An 18518-nucleotide genomic window follows, 5' to 3' on the forward strand; every position below is an offset into this window, starting at 1 on the left:
ACTCATTCTGTACTCAAATGACTGAAAAATATTGGCCTGTTAGCCAACTATACGCAGTCCTGGGAAAGAAATGTATTTCACTTATGAAGGTCAGTAGAACAAGACTAACCTACTATCAACCAATCAAATCAAACATTTATCAAGATTTTTTTTTAAATCTCAATCCAAAGTGCTAACCGATGCACCAATGTGCATGATCATGACTTCACTATTGAGCTACTGATCTTTAAGCACTAGACATGGTAAAAACTGTTGATTTCATTTAACAACCTGCCTCACATTGTTCTGTATTCTTACCTATATCACAGGCAACAACATCACACTGCAGTGGATTAGTGAAAGATTTAATATTACCCACCCAACACACACATATTACAAAAGGAATTAAAAAATAAGTCAGATATATGGAGGGCTGGAGCAGGCAGCTCGCAAGACAACTAAAGGATAATAACCAGACGACAGAAGACATCACAGGTAAAAGAATCCCTTTAAAAAAATATTTTTTAAAATAAACACCTGATGCCATTCCTGACATTACCCCCAACTGGATTTGTGTGTCCTTTAGTGGTCAAACTTTGGTGATCTTTTGCTTATCAGGCAAAAGTGTAAACCACCATGCTAGAAATGAAGATCCAAAGGTCTCTTCATGATCTAAGGCTGTGAGCATGCTCTTATTAGAAAAATGGTTCTTCTATGTACCTTGTGGCCAGATCCAGACGAGCTTTGAAAGCGATCATTAAAATCTGAAAATCAATTGTAGAAATGCACAGGAAGCCAGTGGAGCTAAGCCAGCGTAGGTAAGAAGTCTGTCTGCAGAAACCAGTAAGAAGCAGAGCTGCTGAATTCGGAACCAGCTGGAAACTGGAAAGTTGCTTCTCATTAATGCCAGAGAGTCAACGATCCAGTCTTGAGAAAATAAATGCTGGCAGTGAGTGCTGTTTGATTTAGTGCTATTAGAATACCTTAAACTCAAAGTGAGAAGAATTTTAAAAGTTTGGGGACCCTGTTTGAACTATTTGTAGCCTACCGTTGCTCATTATAAGTTTAGGTGAGCAGATGTGCTCTGTTTGTGGGTTGTTTATTGGCAATTTTACAATGGATCTAACCTTTTACTTGTTAGAAATAAATCCTTGGGGCGGGGGCAGCCTCATGTTAGCTCACGGATTTTAGTAATTCAATTATAGGATTAAAATCTTATCATAATAGTTGATAAAACATAAAACTAAGACATTTCAAATTCTGATTACACAGCATCTTCACACCTGGAGGCACAGGACTGCAAAAAAAGGAAAAAAGTAGACACATTTACCCTCATTAGTGTTGCGCCGTCAGAATTTGGCCCCAAAGCAAAAATGTGTTCGCGCACGTGTGTTGCTGTGGTCAAAAATGTCAAACTAAAGGGCACAACCATTTTCTCCCCTGTCTCTTTGACTAATTCCTGCCCCCAGCTTTCACACATACCACACACACCCACTTTCCCCTTTTGTGCTTTAGCATTTTGCAGGTGCAGGATACGTCTTTAACGTCCACAGAAAATGAGGATGATTAATGGAAGCAGGGCTTAAGAAAGAGAGGGAGCATGGAAGTGCATCTGACAGTTGCCATAAACCATCGAACAACCTCCTCAGACTCCCTTCGCACGCGTACTAGCTGAGATGGCTGTTCTTTAGCTGCATCAGATGGTAGTCATAAAGTGCAAAAGTTTGAGTCTTTGTCTCTGCAGTTGGTCCTTTGCATTTTTACATATTTCTTATTTGATTATGACACCGTTTTCTCCTTTAGGTTTGTGTCAGTGGCAGAAATATAGGTCACAGAGAAAACTGTGAAGAGAAGCAAGAAAAACACAGGCATGCAAGTTCAAACTTTCTATATGAAATATTGCTCGCTCATTCTGGGCAGTAGGATGAGATGTTGTAAAAGAAGTCATTTGCAGAGATGCTCAGTAAGCAGTTCCTCTTACACCAGGTCTATATAGGCTACAACTATGCAGAGTAATGTGTTTTGTTCAGGTACCATCACTGAGACTCATGCCGACTTGCAAAATGCCAAAGGACGTACAATTCTGACTCCAAAGTAGTCGGGATGTTAATGAAAATAAAACAAAATGCAGTGATCCTCCTGCGAATCAGGGGTTCTCAAAGTTTGGACAAGCAAGTGCCAGTTTAGAGGGGGGGGGGAAGTGTGTACTTAGAAATGTGTTCAAATGGTGGTGGTTTATGTTTTACACTTTTAACTGTTTTATTTACTTAAATCATAATCTAGGCATTTGTTTTTTAACACTGTAATATCAGTATTTCTTTATGTATATCATGTGCCTCTGAGGTTTCCTGTTAAAGTTTCTGTTTCTGTCTAGTTTTCTCATCAGAACTTAGCTTAATGTAGTTTTAATTTGCTTTTATTGGTCACTTTGCTGCTGCATTGCAAATTGTGAGCATCACATTAGAGCTAATATAGTTTTTTATTTTTATTTTATTTTGGCTTTTGACTTTTTGTTTTTGATTCAGTTTTTTTTCCAGGTGGTTCCCAGAGTGGATTTTCTTGTTTTAGTTTATTTTTTATTAGTTTACGTGTTTTTTATTATTATTATTATTATTATACGATTAAAATACATAACATTTTAAAAACAGTTAAATCACAGCCATGTAGATACCCAGAGCCTCAAAAAACATGTCCTTCATCAGACAAAACCAAATAATTTCTTTTCACATCTAGTTTTAGTTTGTAGTTAGTTTAAATTAACTGCAATAACCTTGCATTGCATACTTGTTATAGCAGTCAGTCCTTTGTGATTCTTGATTAGGACTGTCATTTCTGCATTAAAACTTCTAAAAACATCTTGTCCAGTTCTACAGATTTCATTAGCTTGTGCATTCGCATCATGCCAAATATTTCCAACAAATGTTCAAACTCACAGAAATCATTTTTGTCGGTGTAATAATCTGTTTCATTTCAGTCGCCTGGAGTCACATCCTGTCAGTTCAACTCTGTACAACAAAACTGAACACAGCTACACAAGTATTACATGCCGCCGGGCTTATCAAATCCTTATATTATTTTCTGGCTCTGATTTTTTTTAACAGCTGCAAAACCATTACAACAAATTCATAGACGCTAACCTTTTGCAAACCTGAAACGCATCCAACTTGCTTCTCTACTCCGTTTTCTACACCACGCTCTGACTCAGAGATAATAAAACTGTTGTGTTGCTGAAAATCTGTGAACGTTTTAATCTCCCATAGAAAGAAAATTGAATTGGAATTATTAAGCAAATCGAGAAAGATTGCTACTGGCATCATTAAAATCCTTTCAATCCATAGCAGTAGGATAAATTAATGGTAAGGCAGCAAAAAGCATGATATTTGTGGCTATTTCTTGTATATGAAATAACATAATGTGACGACATTTATTATGGCTGAACATTATATGCAGTTTAAATTTGGAAGCCTCAAACCATTCCTGAACCTTTTTTGCTTTGTGGCCATGAAGAGACGTCCAATGTCTGCAATAATGTTTAGGTAGGCGGTACACATGGATGGCAGGACTTAAGGTTTCCAAACAGAACATTGTGCATAGCATCAGACTGCCTCCGCTGGCTTGCCTTCTTCCCATGTTTCTCAGGTAAGCGACTGACATGCACCCGGCCATCCATGTGTAAAAGAAAACAAGACTCATCACACCAGGCCACCATTTCCCGACCTTTTTCCATTGCTCCGTTGTGCAGTTCCGATGCTCACGTGTCCACTGTTGGCACTTTCTGCAGTGGACAGGGATCAGCATGGGCACCTATGTCTGGTCTGCAGCTATGCAGCCCCATGTGCAACAAACTGCAATAGACTCTGTATTCTGACACCTTTTTATCAGAACGAGCATGAACTTTTTGGATCGGAACGCCCTGATGCTAGTTCCCTTACTGTTCTTTCCTTTGTTGGAGATGGTCTGACCCACTTGTCTAACCATCACAATCTGGTCTTTCTCAGACCTGCACAAATCCTTCCACTTGCACATTTTACAGGCTTCCAACACATCAACTCCAACAACATAATGTTGACTTGCTCCCTAATATATCCCACTCACTAACAGGCGCCATGATGAAGAGATAATCAGTGTTATTCATATCACCTGTCAGTGTTACACCAGATTGAGGGAAATTTTTTTGCAGTTGAAACTTTTGCAGTTCGTCTGAAAAGATGGACTTGCGCTTTGGGATCTTTTAAACATCATTGGGCGCATTGCTGATTGCGCTGTCTGTCCCGTCCATGCTGACACACACACACACACACAGACACACATGCAGACACTGGAAGCTTCAAGGTTCCATGAAGTCAGCTAATCCATGTTCAGCACTCGAGCAGAGGCTAATGTGTATTGATCTGAGCTTTTCTGACGCTCTCTGGGACTTGTAGTATGATGCCCCTCATGGGGAGTTTCCTGCTGTTGTAGCAAGATCAGTCCATCTGTCTCTGAGTAAAACCCTCTGATCAAACTCATAAAAGACACATGCGACGCCTCAGGGGTACTGCATGAATTTAGCAATCTCAAAGAAACGACGTTAGTGTCATTTAGAGCATTCAGAGTACACGGGCTTCAGCCATCATGCAGAACAAGATTTGGATGTTTAATTGCATTTACAGCTAAGTAGAGTTTGCAGATGTAGCTTGGACCCGAAATGTACTACCAGATGCACTTTCCACAAATGGAAAACTCTGGGATGTAAACAATCTACAGAAAATAAATGTCAGTATGTTTCAGATGTGTGGCTGATGTATAATGTTTGGTACAGTGATGCAAAGCAGTCTGGGAAACAGCAGCACCATGCTGTGACTCCACATGAGGTTTTCATGCTTTGATGTTTGGTGCTTACAAAAATCTGCATTTCCTTTTTTCCTCTTTGTTTGTAACTCATACGCATTTACTCTCCAAGCACTCGTGTAATTTTATGTAATCCACTTGTGTTCCACCTTTGGCTGTTCTCTCTGTTTCGAGATGTTTGTCCTTCTAAAAAATCTTCTGATGCTGCTTGAATTTTACATTTTAGGAAGGATTCTCAGTCAAACTCTACAAAACGCTTTGAAAAATCTGAGTGCACACAAGCTGCCATAGGGTCAAGTGGTCACTACACAGAGCTGTGAGACTATTTAAAACACGATTCTTTATTTGCATCACATCTGGATGTTTAATAAATATCAAAACGTTGGCTATTAATTGATAATGAGAACTCCAATGAGATGCAGATGACACTGTCAGGAAATATCCTCAAGGTACAGGAGGCAGACCTGGGAAGGTGATGTAGGGCTACAGCTGCATATATGTTTTTCCAATTTTGAAGAACTGAAAGTGACATATTAAAATAACTAATCACTAATGTCTTCTGATCCAGTTCAACCCCATACAGGACACACTCACCAGCCAACTGATTAGTTACACCAGCAAATAATTAGCCAGCTAATCATATACATGATCAAGAGAACCTGCTGAAGTTCAAACCCAGCATCAGAAGCCCACGCGGTCTGGTCTGATTGTTTCAGAAACTGCTGATCTGCTACAGTTTTCTCACACTAAGGGTTTACAAAGAATACAGATTGATGCCAGAGGTTGGAGAAGACTGCCGAGGCTGCTTTGAGCTGATAGGAAAGCAACTAGAACTACAATAACCACTTGTTACAACCAAAAAGTTTGCAGAAGAGCATCTCTGAACGCGTAACAAATAAACCTTGAAACAGATGGGACACAGCATCATACAGTTCACATGGGCTCACCAAAATTGGACTACAGAAGATTCAAAAAACATTGCCTGGTCTCATTTGAATGGTAGGATTAGAATTTGATGTAAAGCACATGAAAGCATGGATCCATCCTGCCTTGCACCAGTGCCTCATGCTAGTGGTGGTGGTGTAGATGGGGGATGTATAGGGGGATGCTCCATGTCAAAACCTCTCAAACAAGAGCTGAATTCAGAGGTGCAGCCACCAAATCTGCAGCAGCTGAGCGATGCTGTCGAGTGAAAACAGGCCAAAATCTCAGAGGAATGTTTCCACGTTGTCGATTGAAGAATTAAGTCAGTTCTAAAGGCAAAAGCAGAGTCCAGCCCAGTACTAGTAAAGTGTACCTAATAAAGTGGCTGTTGAGTGTAAATCAATAAAGAAAAAAAAAAAACAGCTCACACTACAAAAGCTGCAAGGAGAAGAGTTTTGGTGGAAAAAGCTTTTCCATCATTTCAACACTTCTTCCTGACTAATTGTTTCACATCGCTGTAAACTGATGAGGGAAGCGCGTAGTAAACAAGAACGTTTGTCATACGCATGGTGCCAGTGTGCTGCTCTTAAGAAAAATGGTAGAAAAGAAAATCTTTACCTCACCGAAAATGTTTCTCGCCAACAGTTCCAGTGCAGCGCCCCATCCTCTGAATGGCCTTATCGGTAAAATCCTCCCTGATATTTGATCAGTCCAGTTTAAGAATCTGTAGCCTCGTAATCTTTTTTAATTATTGTGTTTGTTTGTTTTTTGTTTAATTCATCAGCCACCTGCACGTTTTAGAGAAGTTCACTTTTTATGAAGCAGAATTCCTTGAGGAGCAGCCTTAAACGATCCCCGATGGGCAGGTTTCTTAATTTAGAAAATAAGGAAGGAATATTATCTATTTTATGTTTAATATGCCAAATCTTGTTAGTGATTTTTTATATATGTGCTCCAGAGATATCTCTTTTTTATATTTTGTCTGAACTTGTAAAAACTCATTATTAAACCTCCTGTGCTGTATTTTGGGTAATGTCTCGGGTTAGTCAAGCTCAAAGCTGTAAAGCTGCTGATAAGAGACAATCAGACTTGTCGTAGCCTTTTGTATGCATAGCTGCATGATTCTGAAGAAACAGACTCACATACACACACACCTTTTGAGATGTTAGCACAGAAAATCATTATTAATCCCCTCTTATGGCGCTTTTTCCTGCCAACTTTCATCACAGCGCAGAAATGTTCATTAATATTAAAATCCTGTTTGTCCTAGTCATGCCCTTCTGAAGAAATAGTTTGGGTTTTCATTCCTGAAATACATCCAGACAGAAAACAGCACAAGAAATGAATGCTATTGATTAATGCATTCATCTGCTACGCCTCGAACATATAAATAATGCCCCCTGCAGTGGCTGAGCATTAGTGCTACGTACTCATGCTGTGTGAAATATGCAGACAATATGGAATCAGCCTGTAAGTTCGGTTGAGCACCAGGCAGCGATAGAGTCCACTCTGTATGCATGCTCCACGAGGCTGATCACTCGGCGTACATTCGTAAACACTCTGAGATACCGTGCAGAGCAGACAGTCTGCTGCTTTGTCTGCTGCTCTGTAAAAAGCTAAAGCATCATCATTTTAACATAAAAGTTTTATTCATTTTCCTCTGTTATCTCTTTGTCTGCCACTTAAACAAAGCGAGTTGCAAAGCTATTGAGCTACAAAGTTTTCTAGACACATTAGAGCGTTTTAATGTTTCTAATCTAAGGGCAGTGGAGCAAACAAAGCCAAAATCAAAACAAATGCTTGATGTCTAACATCATCTCCGAGCAACCTAATGATGTCATCAGGGTTATCTAGACTTGGAGATAACAATATTCTTGTGCTAAAGTCACACTAAGGAAAACAGCGGTTGGAGACTGCAGCACTAACAAAATTATTGCGACTGCGGCAAATGGAACCGTGATCTCGTTGCCTTTGAACTGGTTGCTTTGAAGACGGGAACCACGGGGCATCAAGACGACGATAAAACAGCAATAAGACGGATTTCACTGTATCAGTTTGCATTTCAACAGGGTCAAGGTGAAAATTACTTGCAATCTGTTTGTGATAATATGGCGATTCACTGCTAAATGGTGAAAACTCCAAATCTGTTGCCGTTTGCATGCACAGAAATTCACATTCACAATTTAACTACTTACATTTAAAGTCCTGAGAGAGCTGAAACAGAAAGTCAGAAACTGCTCTAAAAATACTGACGTAGTTACTGCAGGATTGCAATTTTACTGCAAAACTGCAAAGGCTCTCAGCAATCTTGCTTTTGCGTAGGAATAAAACCAGAATATAACAGGTGGCAACCAGTTGACTCCCCTTTGCAGATGTGTTGCCTGTGCGCTCATCAGCGCAGACTGACAGACTTGTATGCATTTATCAATGACATGGTGATTATTTGCAAACCTTTACATTCGTCAATCACTTCAGTCAGTCTGAGTTAAACTGCAACTGTTTGGGGACAGGTTGCTACCCAATCAGGAGACCTGTGTAACTATCTTGCAATCAAAAGTGACTGAAAGAGCTATTCTCCAGCAGATTGTGTCTCTTTTTATTCCTAATGTAACTGAGCCATTAAAGCTTGTGTTATAAATTCATCATATAAGGGATTGAGGGAAAGGCCTATGCTCCATCAATCAAATATTATGAACTTGTTAAGTGATGATATATCATATCAGTCTTCTAACCCCTTGGACTCTGTGCTTGTCTGTGTTTGGGAAGTGAAGCACCTGAAAAAGTCTAATTACATCATACTCGGTCGCACATCCCCTGACCCATTGGGTCAAAGTCAAGTACCGTTTATAAACAGATGGAATTTTCTCAGTTGCCATGGAGACAGCACAGAGGTCATCATACGACCTTTGTATGGAACTTTGCTCACGCCATAACAGATGGTCATATATGGTCAGGATGATGGTAGCTGAACCATGACAAGTGTAAATCCATCCACTGACGGCTGCCATTAGATAATAAAAAAATTCATGTTACAGAAGTTTTCTATTTATTCTTAATAGCTGATATAAATCAATTAATGCCATGACCTCGTCACGCACCACATTTATGATAACTGGAACTCTTATTTTGATAGGAAAAAACGAGGAGAAGGCTAGGACTGCTCCTCAGGTAAGCCGTTCTCTTCTGTACTGAGAATAATCCATTTTAGGTGTACATGAATCAGAGATTCATGTAACCAGAGCACACCGTGCTTGTTGTTATGCATACCTCTCTGCTTGAATACTGAACAATAATAGCCTGAAAAGCAGCGTGGAGGACTGAGTGAAGCTGGTCCTGGCAGTCGCAGGCACAGACAGACACATTTTGCACAATGTGGTTGTCAGCAATGTGACAACAGATTTGGATTTTCTTTACCACACTCATGCTGGAGTATGTGATCTGTCTGTTATTTTGCTGAACGCTGAAGTGGGACCAGCTCTTTATTGGAAACTCTTCAAATTATGAGCCATCAGGAACAAGATTACACTGTCTCTGTTTATACCCAAGCCTAGCTAAAGTTTTTCATTTAGAGTGTTGCCAAGTAGCAGCTGTAACCTGGCTGGATTTCGCTGAAAAACTGTATATGATGTTATTTTTCTAACTCAACAGGCATAGAGGGAGAGCGCTGCCACTGAGCGTACTTTGCCTGAAATCAGCAGTAATCCAGCAGGAGTCTTTTAAATTAATGACAGAGGGAACAGACTGGCATCTGGGCCTCAACCAGCCCAACTGTATGTGACTCCATGCACCGCATTCTACATTTAAACTTAAAGTATAAAAACATTCGTTGTTCACCACTTGTCTGGACCAGACCTTTTGAATGTAGTTTAAATATCACAAATTTGCATGATCTAGTAAGCTCTTAAGCTCTTAAAGTGTTTTGCCTAAATTTGAGTTAATTAAGAAACAGAATCACAGTTTTCTTCTGTGCAGAGCTGAAATGTCATCGAGTGGTAACTAAACGCAGCGTTTACACGACTACACATTTTGTGCTTGTCGGTAATTATTTTTAATGCGCCATGACATTTAAGAAGTTGGAGGTACGACAACCAAACATTTAATCAACCGACAGAAAATGATTTTGATCATTTCTGAATGATTATTTGGGTCAAACAAAGTAAATCTTTTCAAATGTAAATCTTATGTTATAACTAATAACAATTAAAGGTAAATTTGGTACATGAATTGGTACATTCATAGTCTTCTGATGTCTTCTGACGTGATCTACTGAGAATGAACCGAGTGTGTGTGCCTAATTGTTGGTTGCAGCTCGGCACAATTTCCACTATAAAGATTGTCATGAACTTAATTGTCCAATCAGGAGCACCAATTTGCAATAGTTGGGCCAAGAGTGTATTTGTTAGAAGCAATGAAAAGTAGCTGAAACAGCAAGCCCCTTCTAATCTGAGGGACACAGTGTGAATGCAAACCTGAGCTCAGTAAGAGAAAGCTGAACCATCAACATTTTCAGGATCACTATTCCTACCCTGACACCGTCCCTCTGTGTAGATTATGTGTGTTTTAAATTAACAGTTCATTTCATTTTTCTGTGGCGCATCTCCATCAACTGGTCCATCGTTCTCATTATTGGTTCATCCCTGTCTTTTGTGTGCACGCATTCACTTAATTACTTTGTATTTCAGGGATTTTACTTTACTTTAACGTGAATACAGAAAACAGAAAACCAGGTTCACTCATGCTTGTACTTTAATTATGGTGAATCACATGCAGTAGAAACAAGGTCAAAACCATCCACCACCTCCTGCTGTAGGAGTAATGGCAGGTGTTGGGGGGTTGAAGTGAGTGGTCAAAGCTGCATCGTGCATTATAGATAAGGGATGGAGAGGGTCTTAAGTGGATATACCCCTTGAGTGGCCTGTGTGTCTAAACAAAGTGTGTAATAAAATCTTTTCAGTGAGTACAGAAGGATCCAAGATGCAGACACAGAGGCAGGTGGAGGTTTAAGTAAAGGCGAGCCCTTTATTGAGCTGATATATTTAACTACATGATTCAAACGCAGAACTTAAGGGAAAACTGTAAACTATAAACTCGTAAAGAAACTGAGATTCTAGGAGCCAAAGATCAGGAACCAGACCAACACCGAGAAATTGAACAGTACACTCTGACAAAGGACAAGAGGAAACTGAGACATTACACACACACACACACACACACACACACACACACACACACACACACACGCACACACACACACGGGTGGTTAGGGGAAGTGGAGACACATGGGAAACAAAGTAGGAGCAAATCATTAATAATAAGGGAACACTAGACAACACGCTATCACAATAAAACAGGAAACATAACCAATACTAAGCCTGTGACTAGATACGAGACAGAAGCTACACAAAGACCAGACAGATACTGGGGTCTGACTGGGGGAACAAAGGGATCACAAAAGATAATAACTAAACATTACGAAATCAAGAAAAGGAACCAGAATATAACAGAGAATACGAAAGATTAAATAAATGCTAAAGGAAGTTAGCAGTAGAGCTACAGTCACAGGTAATTTTCTTCTCATGGTTTAACTTTTTGCTATGTTGGAGCACATTTAACCAGTTCCAAGGACTTTTATTGTACTCTGACCTTTTATTATCATTCTACTTATCTGGATTAACCAGTAAATTCTGCCTTTCTTTTTCCTGTGCTGCTGGAATGTGTTATATCAGGTTAAAAGTAAATATTTTAAACACACTGTCAGACAACGTGCTACATGAGTGATATACCCAGTTGCCATGACATTGCCATGATGTTGCCATGGTAATTACATTAGCTAAAACTTATGCAACTCATGTACTGAAGTGACCAGCAGTACTTCACTACATTTATATCAACGACACAGGCTAACACCTGTTAGCTTCCAGACCCGTGATAAGCAAAAATAATGAACTGTAAACAAAAATGAAAATGCATCATGAAAAACAAAAAGAAACAAACAGTCCCTTCATAGATTATTCATAAAAATGAAATACTGAGAGAATATATAACTAAGCAGCTTCTGCTCTACAAAAAAATGTAATTGTCTTCCACCAACGCCCTGTAGTGCAATTTTATCAAAGGTGAACCAAAGACGAAAAAAAAATGAAAGGCTTCTTCCTTTTCTCAGCTCTCCAACAAATATCATGATATAAAGATTGGTAGTTTTTGCACAGTTTCACTAACACAGACAAACAAACCTCTGCCTCAGTTCCTGTTTTGGCAGAGGAGTCATGGAGAAGGTTTAAAAAGAAATAAGAAAAAAGAGATGACAACCAATTATTAGAAAGTACATCTGCACTGCTTAATTTCCCATTTTAAGCACAAATTGCTGGCAGAGGAATAAAGGCATATAATTAAAAATGAGAAGAGCTGCTGTAACAGGCATGCAGTATACTCTATATGCCACCTGCCATATGCGTTAGTGCGTGAAAAATGTCTCCGTAAGTCTGCGCATTGTGCTGGGTGGTAAATGTCATGTTGTTTTACCTGATGTTTTAAATGAATGATGATGTTCGCTGTGCTCAAGTTCATTCAAAAGTCTTAGACAGACTGCTGAGTTACACACTACAGGTACTAGCTGAGAAACAGACTCCGTGTCCCGGGGGAATGGAGTAGAGACGCATCTAGGCCACTCATTTTAAATGCACCCTTGGTCTTCTAATGGACTGCATGAGCAGAGGAGAATGAGACCCGGCTGGCTGGAGCACAAGCTCGCACCATGAAACCCTACTGACACTCAGCATATACCGTCTCCCATCCACGACTCCAAGCACTTAGCACTCCACCAGGACTCTACATTCCTCCATCCCTTCACTGTCCCTATTTATATATTTTCCCACTTGTGTAATCTCTTTCAGCACTTACTCATACCCTTACTCACACACACCCCTGCACATGTTCAGTAGGAAAGAAAAAAACAACAGAACTTGGACTACAAACCCAGTTCCCTGCTATCCACACTTCTATCCAAAAAGCCTCTGAAACGCTTCGACACACCAGACCATTTTCTCCGCTCCGTCCTGTCATGGAGCCAGTGCTACTCGTTTGCCCAGACGCTCGCTTAAAGCACATCTGGGTGCTGCTTTCAAGGAGCCAACATGTAATTGGGGTCATAAAAAAGAGCTCATAAATGAATGATGGATTGTTGAGGAAATCTCTGCCACAGACTCTGCTGACCTGGGATAGATTGGAAGGTTGGATTCAACGGGGCAAACAGTATTTTCACTGCTTGTGTGTTTAAGTATCTGTGTGTGTTTTAACATGTCACGGCATGTCCCTGTCGGCTTGAGGAAGTTAGGAAAGTTCCAGTGAGCAGGAAGCTAACTTGAAGTAGAATTCAGAACAGTGCATTCCTTCACTGTTCACTTGCTATAGGTGTGATAATGCAGGTTGAGCCGGTTGTTTTATTAACTCATACCTCACATGTTCACACAGTCACCTGTAAAACCCAGGTGATCTGAACACCTTTGTTGTTGTGGCAGGTGCATCATGCAGAGTTGAGTCATTTCAGTGTCATCTAGCCCCAGTGGGGGAATAAGGTCAGAATTCAGCTACACGGCATTTCTTTACATTGACAGAAAGGCGCACAAGCCAAACGGTCACATTTCATTAAGTGTCCACACTCTGCGTGTGTGAAATATGCTGAAACAAAGCACTCTGCAATTTTTTAGCTACTCGATAGGAGCAGGAACCAAAACAGCTGCGCATTTATACTTCAGGTTGACATTAGAGTAACATTTTCATTTATTTAGAGTCATGTTTCTGAATGTAACGGCACGATCCACTTTCCTTTGAGCTATGTCGGGCTCATTTCCTGAAGAAAACACCTGGCTCCATTATGTTTAGCAGCTTGTTGCCCAGTGCCATTTCGTTCTGAGCAAGTAATTTAAGGTGCGTTTTAGAGAAATGTTTATTATTTATATCTTAAAAGAGCAACACGTTGCAACAGAAAATGTTGCTGATGACAGCGATCAGATCTAAGGGTAATTTTAGGGCTGAAAAAGGAAACATTGGCTGCTTGTTCTGCTCATTTTCAGTCCAGTCCATGTACCTGACTTTTTGAGAGGATTGTTTAACACTCACCTATGAATCATTCAGGGATGAAGGAGTGTGTGCACATAACAAAGAACCTAGCAAAGAATCAGTTTTAAATGAATGTTTATGCACTTTGTTACTAGCAGGCTGATCCATTTCATTGAAGCCTCACTGGTCTCAGAGGACCAGTGGCTGTCAGGAGGTTAGGACAAGAACAAAAGCTCGAGGTATGTCAAATTATTTTATATATATTTTATATTTTTATATATATATATATATATATATATATATATATATATATATATTATATAATCTATATATATATATTATATAATATATATATTATATAATATATATATTATATAATATATATAATATATATATTATATAATATATATATTATATATATATATATTATATAATATATATATATAGATTATATAATATATATATATATATATATATATATATATATTATATATTATATAATATATTATATAATATATATATATATATATATATATATATATATATATATATATATATATATATATATATATATATATATATAATATGTAATATATTATATTACATATTATATATATATATGTAGTTATGTTAGCTTTTTGTAATATACTTTCCCAAATACAATAGTTAAGAAATAATAATGTTAGAAGGTGAACCAGGACAAAGTTCTATTTAATGTGAAGTTTAATATAATAAAACCATGATTTATTTGTACCTAAGTATCCAGGGAAAAGTCATTTTAGGGCATATTCATAATTAATACCATACAATTAGCTAAGAATGTAAATGCCATCCCTGGAGTCTATGTATTAATCTGATTTATGACCTTTTTAAGCCTCGCACTCAAAGATCGGTTGATAACTGAGTAAAACAGATGCTCGTGAAATCTGAATTCCTTTCGGCTCAAGTTAGAAAAATGTTTGACTTGAACAAAGCCACACAGGACAATCAGTGCAGCAAAATAAAATCACACTGGGAGCCAGTGGAAAACATTTAATTAGCTCCCACATACGGTTAGGTCCACAATTATTTTAGGCAATGATGCACTTTTTGTCATTTTGCCTCTGCGCACCATTACAGTGGGTTTCAAAGCAATCAGTCACGACTGAAGTACAGACTTTTAGCTTCAGTTCAAGCTGTTTAAAAAAAATATTGTGATATCTGTTTAGGGATTACAGCCATTTTTATGTTCAGAGGCTCAAAGGTAATGAACTGACAAGCAGTTTCATGGTCAGGTGAGACCTGCTCCCTTGTTATTCCATGGCATATTAAGCAAATAAAATATCTATGGTTATTTTTGCTTTTGTACGCTGTTCACTGGAATTTTCAATACAAGGTCCAATGCAAATCGAGGAGACCATCATCACTGATTTTCCATGATTTCAGTCACTTATGGGATACTTCTGTGTGGACATTGTGTTCAACAGCAGTGCAAAATCTGATTGATCTGTTGGACGTCTACACACAGCAGACTTTCAAACATCTTCCACGCCGCTTGTGATGCTAGTTTGATTTTGTTTAAGCAGTTCACATCTTCCAATGCATCCAATATAATTAAGCTGTTGTTCATAACAGACTTCGTTAATAGGAGGGGTCGTTATCTCACTCAGTCGAGCACTATTTATTTCGCAGCTCCAATTTGCCTCTGCTTCACCTTTGCCCATTTTTCCATGACAATCTTCTTCCACCATCTCGCAAAAAATCCATACCATGTCACTTCAGCCTTCTTTGTTTCAGTTGCAGACAGCTGCCAAGTCTGCACATTTGCAGTAAGTGCAAATGTGCACATGCTGTGAGAGGTTTGACTCTTATTGTAAATGAATACAATGTTCCATAAGCACATTTGAGATCATTCCCTGTCTGAAAGGCAGAACCAAGCCTAGCACCAGTGCAGTGCAAGTTGTTGCCGGAATTCACAACAGTATCCAACATCCAAACTGAAGACATTCCTGAGCTCATTGTTGGCAAGCCATCCTTGGCTCTACAGGATTTTTTGGTTTTTTGTTTTCTTGCTCTTTTACTTCCTCATCCCTGTAAAAACCTTTGTCTGGGTTTTACAGTAGGACATTTGTATTCCAAAGCAGCTACAAGTTTCATGGTTTCAGGCTAAAAAATACTGTATATATGTACACAGTATAAAACCTGTCAGAGAAACAGCAAAAATATCAGGAGTGGTCAAATCAACAATCTGCTACTTTTCTTTAAAAAACAAACAAAGCTCAGCCTGAAGGAACTCAGAAAAACACTAAAGTGGAGGATTGCAGAATGTATGCAGATGTAGGTTGCATGTATGGGGCCCATGTAGCTACTGCTTATTGATGATGTGACTGCTGATAGTAGTAGCAGGTTGAATTCTGTAGTGTACAGGGCTATTGAGCAAAATGAAGGGTTTGAGACTTCACACAGTCACTGACTGCAAAGGATTTTCATCCAGGTATAAAAAACAATCCTTATATTTAGAATTGTCTTAGTCTGTAATTATGAGCCTTGACAATGACCCTAAATAAAAAAAATCATCAAGAAACCCACTGTTTGGGTTTATTGTGACAAAGATTATGCCATCGTCCAAATATCTAAGGACCTAACTGTGCATTCTGACTGATTTGTTGCTGCTTCCAGGATGCTTTGCTTCAGTTTTTTTTTTTTTTGTCGCTGCGTATAAAGACAGATTACAGTGAGCCATATGCCGGAATCTGGGAGAAAGAAGTATGGGAAATGAGAAAAGGAGTGAGTGAAAAGTGAGGAAGAGATAAAGATGGATAGAGAGACAGACAAAGAAAACGCAAGGTAAGCTAATCAAGAGCAAGAGTGCTGAGAGGGCACTGCCCCAATACAGTGGGACTCCTGACCTTGACTTGTTGGAGACAGAGACAGAGAAGGAGCCGGGTGGGAGGCTGGCAGCCTGAGGGGATATTAGGAAGAATTGATGAAATTAAAGAGAGGAGGAGAATACTGCAGAGAAGGGCAAATCTAGACATATAAACTGTTATGACAAAATTAGGTCAGCTGGGATCAGATTTTTAAGCACTTTTATTTGTTTTTTATTTGAAGAGTAACAAGTTCTTGCTACACAACTGCTGTGTCATCATAATCAATAATGCTTGCAATTTTAGACTACTTTTATTTTCTAGTTGTTTTTTTAATTTTTTTTTATTGTGATCTGATGACTCCATGGGATTCATTGTCCATTAAACATTGCAGAGGCTTTTTATGAAGATGAATTAGAATAAAAGCCCATACCATTCACCCAAAGCATTAAAAATGCCTACCTCATATTGGGTAGCTACGCCTGCTGCTAACAAAAACATCTCCGATCCATCTTTGGGGGTACACTTATACCTTTAGGTAATATCTGTAATGTGTGGGGGCCTCTGTGAATTAAGTTTTTTATGTAGAGGATCAATATGCCGAGTTTGGAGGCCCAGTCTTGAATTGCATTGTGACAAACATAGTCAGTGTTATTTATTTAACCTCAAGGCTGATCTCTGTATATGCAAATACTGATTAAACCATTGAAAGTTAGAGATTTTGGGGGGGGGGGAATATCTTCATTCAAGACCTCTGAATGAATCAACCACATCAGTGATTCGAAATCAGATCCAGTCTATCATCATCTTGTACTAAAACCAGTGATTAACTTTGCATTCATCCCATGTTGCATAAACCAGACAGCATTGCTCTGGGAGTCACTGTTGATTGGTTAGGTAAATACTAAAGTATCCAAACCAGTTCAAAACAGGTTTATTTATAAATCACATTCACAAAAACAGTCAATCCAAGCCATTAATGTAAGGTAAAGATCCTACAGTATTAGGCATAAAGCACAAACAATAAATTGATCACCCATATGAGCAATCACTTTGGAATGGTGGGAAGGAAAAACTCCCTCTTAACAGGAAGAGTCCTCCGGCAGAATGAGAGTCAGGGAGAGGCAGCCATCAGCCTCAACTGGTTTTAGGAGGTGGTGGGGGGTGAGGAGTTTGAAAGAACAAAGGGAGACAGGATAAAACACAGACTAAGGAAGAAATAAGACAAGAATTTAATGAGATATATGGGGAGTACCAAGAGGTGAGTGGAGAGGAAGTGCTGAGTGTATTGCATGAAGTCCCGCAGCAGTCTGAGCCTAAAGCAGGATAACTAATAGATGGATCCTGGTCACCTGATCAAGCCCCAGCTATAAGCCTTATCAAAGAGTATGTTTTATTCTGATCCTAAACGTAGATAGGGTGTCTGTCTCTTGAGGTGGTTCCACAGGAGCTGAAATCTGCTTTTAGAAATTCTAGAAACCACAAGTAAGTCTGCAGTCGGCGAGCAAAGTGCTCTGTTGGGATAATATAATACTATGCCATCATTAAGATATGATGGGGCTCAATCTGCGGAGTTTGGAGGCCCAGACGAAAATAGTCAGTGTTATTTATTTAATGCGTGGCAAATGGAAGTCTCATTGCACCGTTTTGGATTAACTGGAGATTCTTTTTCAACATCTTTATGATAATGAGTTGCAAAAATCCAGCCAACAGGACTACAGGACAGTGAATGAGTCTCTGTGTCATGATGAGGAGACATAGAAGGTATAGTGTATTTTAACTACAATACACTCAATGCACTTCTTTTTCATTGATTTAGTTTTGTGATGGCATACCATCTCCAGCCTTGTTTTGATAGAAATGGTGCAGAACCATTTAGAA

General features: G+C 39.0%; 1 protein-coding gene across 1 annotated transcript in view; it reads right to left on the minus strand.

Annotated features, from left to right (window-relative positions):
* The window catches only part of LOC101484374 (rho-related GTP-binding protein RhoN), a 34024-nt gene that overhangs the window by 11053 nt on the left and 4453 nt on the right, over positions 1–18518 (minus strand). The gene's annotated exons all lie outside the window — the stretch shown is intronic.

This window comes from Maylandia zebra, linkage group LG8 (assembly GCF_041146795.1).
Source record: "Maylandia zebra isolate NMK-2024a linkage group LG8, Mzebra_GT3a, whole genome shotgun sequence".
NCBI lineage: Eukaryota > Metazoa > Chordata > Actinopteri > Cichliformes > Cichlidae > Maylandia > Maylandia zebra.